This window comes from Culex pipiens, chromosome 1 (genome assembly GCF_016801865.2).
Source record: "Culex pipiens pallens isolate TS chromosome 1, TS_CPP_V2, whole genome shotgun sequence".
Taxonomy (NCBI): domain Eukaryota; kingdom Metazoa; phylum Arthropoda; class Insecta; order Diptera; family Culicidae; genus Culex; species Culex pipiens.
The window spans coordinates 110,390,145-110,403,052 of NC_068937.1; the positions used below are offsets into that span (position 1 = coordinate 110,390,145).

General features: G+C 37.8%; 1 long non-coding RNA gene across 1 annotated transcript in view; it reads right to left on the reverse strand.

Moving 5' to 3' along the window:
* Positions 1 to 1,936: 1,936 nt before the first annotated feature.
* The window catches only part of LOC128092433 (uncharacterized), a 148,836-nt gene continuing 137,864 nt past the window's right edge, over positions 1,937 to 12,908 (reverse strand). The window contains exon 3 of the long non-coding RNA XR_008211768.1: positions 1,937 to 1,974. This is a non-coding gene — a long non-coding RNA (uncharacterized LOC128092433). The remainder of the gene's footprint in view (positions 1,975 to 12,908) is intronic.

The window sequence follows — 12,908 nt, forward strand, 5'->3', positions numbered from 1 at the left end:
TGGCTTGGTGGATTTTTGTTGAACTATGGAAATAAATTTGAATTTAGCTAAACTTTTAAGAAGAAAATCGCTTGAATTTGAGTCCACAAAATTGAAAAAAGAGTTTCCACATTGAAATTTCATTGAATTGCAAACACCACAACGTACAATTTCTGCTATTTTCCTAAACCTTTGGGATTTATCTTTGAACGAACCACAAAAATTCTCCGTAAAAAATGGCTCAAAAATCAAAATTAAAAGGTAAAATTCGACGCCCCTAAACTCACTTAAACTTTTCAAGTTTTCTATTATCCGCATTATATTTAGTCAATTGTCCAGAAAATAACATTATTTATTTTTGTTATAAATTTATTCAGGTAACTTTACCAAATCTATTTTTTGGGTCAAAATAATCTAACACTGTTCATATAAAAAAAACAGAGTTCTGTGAATCATGGAAAAGAGTTATGTAAAAAAACAAAGATTTTCACTCAGTTTAGACAGGTCAGAATAGAATAAAGCATCCCATAAGAATCAACCCGAAAACATAACCTCAAGAACCAGATACACCGCGATTCCAGACTCTGCAAATACTTCACGGCCAGAAGAGAAAGTTTATGGTTATCGCTATTTGCTTGTTAATGAGATTTTATTCCGGCATCTTCCCCCTCGGGTGTACCAGCCACGTCCCACGAAGCGCGTTGCTAATCAAACAACTTTGGGCGCACTGTCCGGGCCGGCCCAGAACCAATAACACCAGCGGCCAACCGAACAGTTCCGGGAATCCCGGTCCATGACGAAGTGATGAAATTGCAATTTCCCACACTGCTGTCCTGTTTTTTTTTACCCTTGGTTGCAGAACGATACGGGAAATCGTGGACAGTTTGTGCCGCCTGAACTCGAGTGGAGCAACTCTTTAAAATTGAATTTCGATTGGAATTTTGCAAACAGACTCCACCACCATGGGCGAGGGTTTCACTGGAAATCGAGTAGCTTGATTGTGCGACAGTTGGAAAACATGGAAAACTATTGCCGGAATGTGGCCGGAGCATGTTCGGAGAAAAGGTCGTACATTAATCTCGATGAAATACGAACGAAAGTTCGGCGAACTAACTTTTCAGCACCAGACACCAAAAGAGGATAGCAGATAAAGCAAGACGACGAGGCAGCAGCAGCATCATCGTCATGGCATTGAGAACGGAATCCTTGAACACTGATATCGAAGACGAATATGGAGAACGGCTAGAAATCTCATCCTCTTCCTACAAGGATATTCCGTAACCTGAAAACTATTTGACTTTTCGCAAAGTTTCGCAAGGCAGTGAAGTCGAATTTTGAAAGCATATTCTTAGAAGGAGGCAAAAAAGTAGTGAATTTTGTTCGCCATGGCTTTTATTCGAAAATTTTTCGGAAATTGAATTACGAGGAACAAGGATGGCATAAAGTGCTGTCCTGGAGACCCCAGAATTCCCTTACTTTCAGAATTGGTTGCGATTGGACGTGGCCAAAGTTGATCGTTCGATTCGGCCGCCGCTTGAGGAAGCGTCTAATTTTTAAAATTAGTTTTTTATCGTAACATAAACTGCCACTGCAAACCGGGAGGTATAAATTTCGGAGGGGTTGATCAGTGTCGGGCGAAGCATTCTTCATCATTCGGAGGAATGATAACTAATTCGATTGGGAACTCTTCGCTTTGGGTTGAATATTTCAACTTTCAGCAAGCATGGATACGAAGGGTGGTACGAGTGTGAATTCTCCTGCTGAACTAGGGTTGAGAAAAAATAAATGGAAAATAAATCCAGTGAAAGAGCTAAAAAACTGATATCGAATTACGGAAGTGTTTCCGTGAATTGACGTTGAAAGCTAGAAACTATGTGGCAGGAAACATAAGAGAACGCGATAAAAATAAATTCACAGGTTAGTGTTATGTAACCAAAGGGAATGAGGTAAAACAGCAGTAAAAAGCTTAACTTACATGTTTTTTAACGATGGAATCTGAAAAATAAATTTAACAAATATGGATTAAAATTTAACAAATGCTTTGTTTTACACAAAATATTTTATTACTATTATTCTGTTGTTCTTTTGTTCAGTTGCTCTATTGTTAATCATAATCATACTATACATTCTTGAACTATAACAAAATCCTAATTCTGGCAAAGCAGGTGTTCCAGAATTTTATGTCCCGTCCGGTTGATAAATTACCGAGGCCGAAGAAAAGCCACTGCCAGAATCAAACATCCTAATTAACTCCCAGGCCTGGGACCGAACTGGGTTGCTCCTGGCCAACCGATCAATGGCGTTAATCCCATAAGCATCATGAATTTTTCATCCTTCTTACTCAATGAAAACTTGTCATAATCTCATTATATTTCCCCAAGATTCGGTGGTGTGGTTTCGTCCACGGGGAAGGCCAGCAGCGGGATGAAATCGGTCGTAAATAAGCTCTCAAACTGACGAATTTCGGAGCCCATTTTCGTCGGCCCCAGTGATGGTCCCAGCTGTTTCCATCGGTCCGGTTTTTGTGGTGTGTACGCCGCCCCGAAAGCTCAGGAAGTTACGAGCCAAAACAAACAACAATTCCAACTCCACCCCTTGTCTGTTGATCCCGGAAATCCACCCCTCCACACAAAAAAAAAGTTGGACATTTTAGATGAAGCGGTTTTGGGACGAAAGGAATGAAAAGATGCTTATAAATAAATACCGATCCATCTTTTACCGTTCTGAAATATTCAAAACATCGTAAGGGAGTTTGTGAGAGATAATTTATGCAAAAAGGTATAAAAAGCAAGCCCAATGGGTGGGGGTGGTAGTGGTGCACACACTTTGCATACCCAACCTATACTGCCCATTAGGATGGTCCAAATCCGGGTTTTCATCAGGGCTACATCTTGTAATCATCTTGAGTTCCTGGAAAATGCCTTAGGTTAGATTACGCCTAGCACTCTTCTTGACATTTATTATCATTGCAATGTAAAATTAAAATTCTTTGTGTAAATATGGGTATTCGGCGCCGTCGCTCCGTGCCATACTTTCATACACTTAGGAGCCCAGGGCGGCGAAGTCCTTGTAGATAAAAAGGAAGACACTAGTGTTGGTACTAGCAATGGTGGCCGACAGCTATAAAGTCAACTTCGTTTAATGTAAAATTATCATTTAAACCCAAAATATGACCAAAAATCGATTTGTCGACACTTTGGCTTAATTCTGAGGGCTGATTCAGATTCAGCGGACAAAATTACATGGAAAAACATATATTTGGACAATTTTCGAATTTCGTTAGGGTGGTCCTATATGGTTTTCCCTTGAAAATTAGACTTTTTCAAATGAAGATATCTCGAGTTTAAAGAAAAACACCCCTGAGATTTGTTCAGCTTTTGTAGTGCTGGATCTCTTCTTTCAAATGCAACCAAGCGCTTAAAATTTGACCTGCGCCTTTCCGAGATATTTGAGATTTAAATTTTCATCTTTTTTACCTTAAAATGGCTGTAACATTTGACCCTTAAGTCCAAATTGACTTGTCAAAAAATTAAAATGTTGGATTTGTAGAGCTCTAAAAGTGCCCGGAACATCACTTTTCTCTTAAACTTAACCCTGCATTACCACGTTCAAAAAACTAATTTTTCAAGGTTTGCTCAGATGCTTTCTATAAATTTGGTCATAGAAGGCGTAGATTGCGAGATGAAATTTTGGTGTCTTCGACAAAGTTGCTTGAATTGGCAAACTCAACAACTTTCTAGAAGACAAAAAAATTCCCAAAAATATTCCTGAAAAGTTAGAATCAAAATCCTAAATCCCTTAACACCCTAAATTAGTTTTAATGTCGTAGGGGGAGGAATTAAAAAAAAATGAAAAAGAATAAATATTAAATTAATCAAATCTAATCTAATCAGACCCTAGCGAAGCCAATCTTTTGAAGGGATCCTGGAGAGTGCCTTAGGTTCGATTACGCCTAGCACTCTTCTTGTCATTTATTAACATTTGCAGCGCGCAATTGCATCGGAATGCATTGAAACATCACAAGCGTTAAAGCGGCCAGGCCTACTGCGTAGAGTTGTATCACAGAGAGATGATTCGTTGAAGTGGGTTGAGTTTGAGCACGAAGTGTTCATACAACAACACAATTCTGAATCGACAGGGGAAGAAAAAGCGTAGGGACACACCACCATACGCTCCGAGATTATGGTTTATTCGTTGGAGCACCAAGCAATGATGTTTTGGACCTCGTAATTCGTAATGCTTTTTGCATCTCTTTACTTTTAAACTTAAAAATCAGAAAATCTCTCAAAAGTTACTTGTTTTTTTTTTCTTTCAGAAAGCCCGTCCAATTTCCTACAAGTTTGTCTTTGACCACTTTTCGATACGATGCAGCGCTTAGTGATACAGCAATATTTAAATAACGAAAAAAACATTAAATAGCTTGAACCTTTCTCAAATTTCATACACAAAAATGGCTCATATAAGCCTAGGATAACATCTCTATTAGAGATATCTCTCTTAGATACCTTAGATATCTCTCTTAGAGATACAGCAATATTCAAATTACGATAAAAAAAAAAACATCATTTAAATAGCTTACACCCTTCTCAAATGTCATTCTCGAGTGCAACTGGCTCCATGTACGGAAAACTGGCTCATATAAGCCTAAAAAAGAAAAAAACGGAGTGGGTCGAGTGAAAAAGTCCCAGCAAAAATCCTGTTTTAAGCTGAAATTGCTCTTTTACAACCAAATTGTTTCAGGATTGAATCCAAAAATGCAATAATGTTGGAAAAAGAAGAAGAACTCCTAAAACGTTTGCTTCTCGCAAATGATGAATTCGCGAAAACGTGAAAAACTGTCATGACGTCGGCAATCACAAAAAAAAATCGTTCATCTTTATGGTGCAGTTTCGAAATATTCATTTATTCGACTAGACAAAATTTCTAAAACGCTTCGTTCACTAGAACTACATGCTCCAATCAACGTGTACAAAAGTTGTTTGAAAATCAATACTCAATTTACTTGAAAATAAATTCATGAAAAGAATGCACCCGTGAGCTAAATTAACGATTAAAGCATTTCTTTTCAATGCGAATTCTCAACCATCTTTTCACCCAGATCGATGGTGCTACACGATCGAGTCGTCTTCATTCCGGCCTTACTTACTTCAGTATCAATCATTTTTGCCCACGCGTGCACCAAATATCAGCATCGTAAAATCAATCCAATTTCAAATTAATTTAAATCCAATTTCGGTTCATCCTTCGCCGTAGAGCGACATCGATGCAGCGAGAGTAAACCTTCTTTTAAGCTGCGTATAAAATCTGTGTTTTTTGTTTTATCTGAAAATATTCGCGGGAAATTCCTTGAAAAGCGTAAAGCATTTTCTTCTCTCATCGAGGACACGACGACGAGAGGATATGGAATATCGTTCAACATATCACCGCTCGGTTCGTGGGAAAAAAATCAATTTTAAGATATTCCAAAGGGAGCAGAAAGAAAGCAACAAATAAGTTTATCCATCGATAATGGTTTTTGCCTTCCTCACCTCAATGAGGAAAGGCTATAAAATCACTCAGAAAATGAACTTCTTAATTTTACCTCCTAGACCACCTTCATGCATACATATCGACTCAGAATCAAATTCTGAGCAAATGTATGTGCGGGTGGTTGGATGTTGATCTGGCTCGACACTGGCTGGACCGATTTTGAACGTTTTGGTCTCATTTGGTCCGTATTGGGGTCCCCTAAGTCACTATCTATAAATAATGATGATTTGTTAAGTACTTCAAAAGTTATGTATGCATGTAAACTTGAACCCGCTTGAGACAAGCCAGTTTTCAACCAAATGAGCTGAAATTTGGCGTGAGAGTCCCTATGGGTATGCCCTAGAAGGGGAATCACACCAGAACTAGATTTGAGAAATTTTCAAAATCCGTACCCACCCTAATGTATGTATGTATTAGTACCCCCGTCTTGGCAGGACTTGGCCATGACCATAGTAATGTTAAGTACTTCAAAAGTTATGCTAAAAAAACGATTTTGACTAAAGTCCGGAAGATTGTAAAAAGGGTGGTTTTTGAGAGAAACCCCGTCATGCTATACATTTTTAGAAAGGTATTTGAAAGACCTTTCTAATGCGTCCAAAACTTTGAAGATCTGACAACTATTTCAAAAGTTATGGTCACTTAAGTGTTATTTATACACTTTCTTGAGGCCGGATCTCAAAAATTAGGATGAAAAAGTTGTCCGGATCTATCATACGACCCATCGTTGGATAGGTAATCAAAAAACCTTTCCAACGAGCCCAAAACATTGAAGATCTGACAACGCTATCAAAAGTTATGAGCTTTTGTGCAAAAACATAATTTTGACGGATACAAAAAGGGTGAACATTGCAAAAGATCCGGCTGAGGCAGCACTAAGCTTTATGGAATTAACCTCGTTAGCCCAAGCTTTCTTCATGTTATGGCTTTATGACAGAAATGTAAGTAACGCTTTTATATCTTGTTTGCATGTATTCAGGCGCAATTGAATACAATCAGAAAGCTTTTGCAATTGATTTTAGGAGGAAGGCACCAATCACTGAGGTGGTAACGTTTTTTAAAGTTTTTTAAAGGGTGAGAGGGGGTAATATGCACCCCCTAAGGGAAAACTGTGATTTCTCAACCATTACAGCATTACTTTGGAAGAATTTTGTTCGATGTTCTAAAACAACTATTATTCTTCGTCATCCATGTAAAAAAAGACTTAAAAACTAACTTAATCCACCTATGTGGTTGGTGCCTTCCTCACTCTTTTCCAAAAAAGGGTGATATGTAATACGATGGGTTTGGACACATATTTCGTCTAATTTCGTTAAGTTCCGGAATACAAAAAACACACATATCACTCAAGGGCTCATAAGTGGCATCATAAGTGGTCATAGCTTGAGACAGGGTTGCAAGATATTCAATGTTTTGGACTCGTTGGAAAGGTCTTTCGATTACCTAACCAGCGGTGGGTCGGATGATGGATCCGGACATTGTTTACATACATTTAAGTGAGATCCGGCGACAAAAAAGTACATAAATATCACTAAAGTGGTCAGAACTCGAGACAGGGTTGCCAGATCATCAATATTTTAGACTCGTTGGAAAGGTCGGTCTTTCGATTACCTAACCAACGATGGGTCGGATGATGGATCCGGACATTGTTTACATACATTTAAGTGAGATCCGGCTACAAAAAAGTACATAAATATCACTAAAGTGGTCAGAACTCGAGACAGGGTTGCCAGATCATCAATATTTTAGACTCGTTGGAAAGGTCTTTCGATTACCTAACCAACGATGCGTTGGATGATGGATCCGGACATTGTTACATACATTTAAGTGAGATCCGGCTACAAAAAAAGTACATAAATAACACTAAAGTGGTCAGAACTCGAGACAGGGTTGCCAGATCTTCAATGTTTTAGACTCGTTGGAAAGGTCTTTTGATAACCTAACCAACGATGGGTCGGATGATGGATCCGGACATTGTTTACATACATTTAAGTGAGATCCGGCTACAAAAAAGTACATAAATATCACTAAAGTGGTCAGAACTCGAGACAGGGTTGCCAGATCATCAATATTTTAGACTCGTTGGAAAGGTCTTTTGATTACCTAACCAAAGATGGGTCGGATGATGGATCCGGACATTGTTTACATACATTTAAGTGAGATCCGGCTACAAAAAAGTACATAAATATCACTAAAGTGGTCAGAACTCGAGACAGGGTTGCCAGATCATCAATATTTTAGACTCGTTGGAAAGGTCTTTCGATTACCTAACCAACGATGGGTCGGATGATGGATCCGGACATTGTTTACATACATTTAAGTGAGATCCGGCTACAAAAAAGTACATAAATATCACTAAAGTGGTCAGAACTCGAGACAGGGTTGCCAGATCATCAATATTTTAGACTCGTTGGAAAGTTCTTTCGATTACCTAACCAACGATGCGTTGGATGATGGATCCGGACATTGTTACATACATTTAAGTGAGATCCGGCTACAAAAAAAGTACATAAATAACACTAAAGTGGTCAGAACTCGAGACAGGGTTGCCAGATCTTCAATGTTTTAGACTCGTTGGAAAGGTCTTTTGATTACCTAAACAACGATGGGTCGGATGATGGATCCGGACATTGTTTACATACATTTAAGTGAGATCCGGCTACAAAAAAAGTACATAAATAACACTAAAGTGGTCAGAACTCGAGACAGGGTTGCCAGATCTTCAATGTTTTAGACTCGTTGGAAAGGTCTTTTGATTACCTAACCAAAGATGGGTCGGATGATGGATCCGGACATTGTTTACATACATTTAAGTGAGATCCGGCTACAAAAAAAGTACATAAATAACACTAAAGTGGTCAGAACTCGAGACAGGGTTGCCAGATCATCAATATTTTAGACTCGTTGGAAAGGTCTTTCGATTACCTAACCAAAGATGGGTCGGATGATGGATCCGGACATTGTTTACATACATTTAAGTGAGATCCGGCTACAAAAAAGTACATAAATATCACTAAAGTGGTCAGAACTCGAGACAGGGTTGCCAGATCATCAATATTTTAGACTCGTTGGAAAGGTCTTTCGATTACCTAACCAACGATGGGTTGGATGATGGATTCGGACATTGTTTACATACATTTAAGTGAGATCCGGCTACAAAAAAAGTACATAAATATCACTAAAGTGGTCAGAACTCGAGACAGGGTTGCCAGATCTTCAATGTTTTAGACTCGTTGGAAAGGTCTTTTGATTATCTTAACAACGATGGGTCGGATGATGGATCCGGACATTGTTTACATACATTTAAGTGAGATCCGGCTACAAAAAAAGTACATAAATAACACTAAAGTGGTCAGAACTCGAGACAGGGTTGCCAGATCTTCAATGTTTTAGACTCGTTGGAAAGGTCTTTTGATTACCTAACCAACGATGGGTCGGATGATGGATCCGGACATTGTTTACATACATTTAAGTGAGATCCGGCTACAAAAAAGTACATAAATATCACTAAAGTGGTCAGAACTCGAGACAGGGTTGCCAGATCATCAATATTTTAGACTCGTTGGAAAGGTCTTTCGATTACCTAACCAACGATGGGTCGGATGATGGATCCGGACATTGTTTACATACATTTAAGTGAGATCCGGCTACAAAAAAGTACATAAATATCACTAAAGTGGTCAGAACTCGAGACAGGGTTGCCAGATCATCAATATTTTAGACTCGTTGGAAAGGTCTTTCGATTACCTAACCAACGATGGGTCGGATGATGGATCCGGACATTGTTTACATACATTTAAGTGAGATCCGGCTACAAAAAAAGTACATAAATAACACTAAAGTGGTCAGAACTCGAGACAGGGTTGCCAGATCTTCAATGTTTTAGACTCGTTGGAAAGGTCTTTTGATTACCTAACCAACGATGGGTCGGATGATGGATCCGGACATTGTTTACATACATTTAAGTGAGATCCGGCTACAAAAAAGTACATAAATATCACTAAAGTGGTCAGAACTCGAGACAGGGTTGCCAGATCTTCAATGTTTTAGACTCGTTGGAAAGGTCTTTTGATTACCTAACCAACGATGGGTCGGATGATGGATCCGGACATTGTTTACATACATTTAAGTGAGATCCGGCTACAAAAAAGTACATAAATATCACTAAAGTGGTCAGAACTCGAGACAGGGTTGCCAGATCATCAATATTTTAGACTCGTTGGAAAGATCTTTCGATTACCTAACCAACGATGGGTCGGATGATGGATCCGGACATTGTTTACATACATTTAAGTGAGATCCGGCATCAAAAAAGTACAAATATATCACTTAAATGGTCATAACTCGAGACAGAGTTGCCAGATCTTCAATGTTTTAGTCTCGTTGGAAAGGTCTTTTGATTACCTAACCAACGATGGGTCGGATGATGGATCCGGACATTGTTTACATACATTTAAGTGAGATCTGGCTACAAAAAAGTACATAAATATCACTTAAATGGTTATAACTCGAGACAGGGTTGCCAGATTATCAATGTTTTGGACTCGTTGGAAAGGTCTTTAACTTTACCTAACTAACGATGTATAACATGATGATGTTTGGTTCAGTTTACTGCCATTTATTCAACTTCCAAAAATATGTGAAAACACATTTTTGTACATAACTTTTGAACTACTTATCGAAACTTCAAACAATTCAATAGCACCGTATGGGACCCTAAACCAAGTCGAATGCAACTGGTTTGGTCAAAATCGGTTTAGCCAGTGCTGAGAAAACTGCGTGACATTATTGGTCACATACACACACACATACACACACACATACACACACACATACACACACACATACACACACACACATACACACACATACACACAGACATTTGTTCAGTTTTCGATTCTGAGTCGATATGTATACATCAAGGTAGGTTTTCGAGCTTTAAATAAAAAGTTCAATTTTAGAGCAGGATTATAGCCTTACCTCAGTGAGGAAGGCAAAAAACTCAAATTTTTTCGAAAATATCAAATTTCTAAAAACATTTTTGATTCATTTCAAACAACCATGCGGGGCAATATGCACCGCAACATTGGGGCAAAATGCACTACAACAACGGGGCAAAATGCACCACAACATGGGGCAAAATGCACCGGGTAAAAGCAGTTTTCACTAGTCACCACTAGATGACACCGCTGTTTTACATTTTGCCCCGACCACGCTTTTTGCAGAAAATTTAATTAAAAATGCATTTTTTGATGTTTTTGGACTCATCTACCTACAGAATAATGAAGATTATGGCAAAAACTTTATACCTCAACACTTACAATATCAATAAATGCTTTTTATATTGTCCAAAAATCATAATGAAAGTTCAATGAAAATTAGATGAAAACACAACATTTTAAAGTTTTGCAAATAACTTAAGCTGTTTTTATAATGCGATGCTCAAATTTTTCCAGCATGGTTTAGCAATGTTAAGCTTCTAATTTCTATGATTTTTTTCCCGGAAATTTCTTTCAAATACCGAGAAAATCAGGGGGTGCATTTTGCCCCGGGGTGCATATTACCCCCTCTCCCCCTATTTGAAAATAATCTGCAGAAAGCTTGACGTAAAAATTGCGAGCTCAACATGTGAAATGAAAAACAGTAACTTAATTTCTTAAATATATACTTATCAGAAAATAAACTAAGGGATGAAAAAAGTTATTTCTTAATTTCAACTGAATTTGAAAGAACTGAAGAAAGAATCGCGACTTTTTTATTGTAAATGTAAACGTGCAAATAAATTAAAAGAGTTATTCACTCGTAATGAGAGAAGAACCCAGCACAAAAATGCTGAAAAAGAGAGTGAGAAGCGGATTTCCAACGAAAGAATGTTTCTTCGACAAGAATTTAAAAGACAACAGCAATGTTGCATATACACACACACATACACACACCTACGCCGTGCAAAAGTGGTCTCGGTCGTAAAAAGTCATCTTCGACAGAAGGCAACTCTTATAAAAGAATACACAATTTCGCTTGTACTTTTACCTTATTTTTATACTTCACGTACTCGGGCGACACTTGGCACACGAAGAGTCCTTGCTGTTGTTGCCATTAAAACGGTAAAAGTTTCCAAAGAACACTCGCTCCTGTGTTCAACCAGTTAAGGATGACACTCGAGCAAAATGGAGTAGCATAATATGATGCTCTCGAGAGGTGCTGCTGCTTCGTAATCAACATCGGCGCTCTGCATTAGCGAAGCTGGAAGATGGAGTCGTTTTCGAATTAAGCATTTTCTTGGTATGTTTTTTTAAACGACTCTTCTTTAAAATCTTATCCGAAAAAAAGCTATTCAATTTATTTTCCACACGAATATCACAACATCACGTCCGAACTGACCAGACGGTCCAGAGTACTTTTGTTTCACGTGTCCAGCTGCAAACGAGTGTCATTTACTCTCGACCGTGTTTGGCCATAACTCATATGTTGCTGATATTGTGTTCAAATGTAGCAACCCTTAGCTTGTAGAATTCAGTTTAAAAATAATTTCTTCAATGTTATGTTGTTATGTTTTACTAAAGTTTAAAGTTAAGAATGGTTGCTAGGGTAACGAAACCATGATGAATTTTTTTTATGGATACCACTTTTTATAATTTTTATGCATTTTATGCATGTAATTTTGAAAACTGTAATTGAACGTCAAAGTTTTGAAGAGGCATTTCCTCTAGGCTGTTTCAAATTGTCATCAAAAGTTTTTTTTTTTGTATGGACAATTGTCTACAAGGGGGTAGGGGGGTAACAGATTCCCAAAAAAGTTTCCACGTGGTTTATGGATGGTCCCAAGTCAGGATACCACATTTTGGTATTATTTTGGTATTAAAGTGTTTTTTTTTTAATTCCAATTTTCGACCATTTTTGACAAGATAATTAATTTTGCGCTAAAATGACTTGAAAACCAAAAATGTTAAAGCTGATTTTCAAATTTGTTGATATACCTACTAAGAAAACTTGTAAAATCGTTGAAATTTCTCTAAGTCGGGATAACCAATTACTTTGAAAAATAAGTCAATCGACAGATTATTGAATTTTGGTGAATTATTTTTCAATCTTGTTATTTTTCAGAAGCTTCAAGAACTTCAAGCATAAGCCGTTCATCAATGACAATTGTATTCGATGTGGTGAAGAATATCACTAAAAACAACATGGAATCATCAGGTGAGTAGATTTGGCTTTTGCATATGGATAATTACCGTTTTTCACTAACTGCAATTGCTGCACAAAAAAATGGCATGCAAATACAAAAATTTGGTATTACTTGGGCAAATAACAACGACCAAAATGTGCCCTTGGTTTCCCAGTAATAGATGGTAAAATACCATGAAATCATAACAAAATCATGTATCTGGAAGATAACAGGAAAA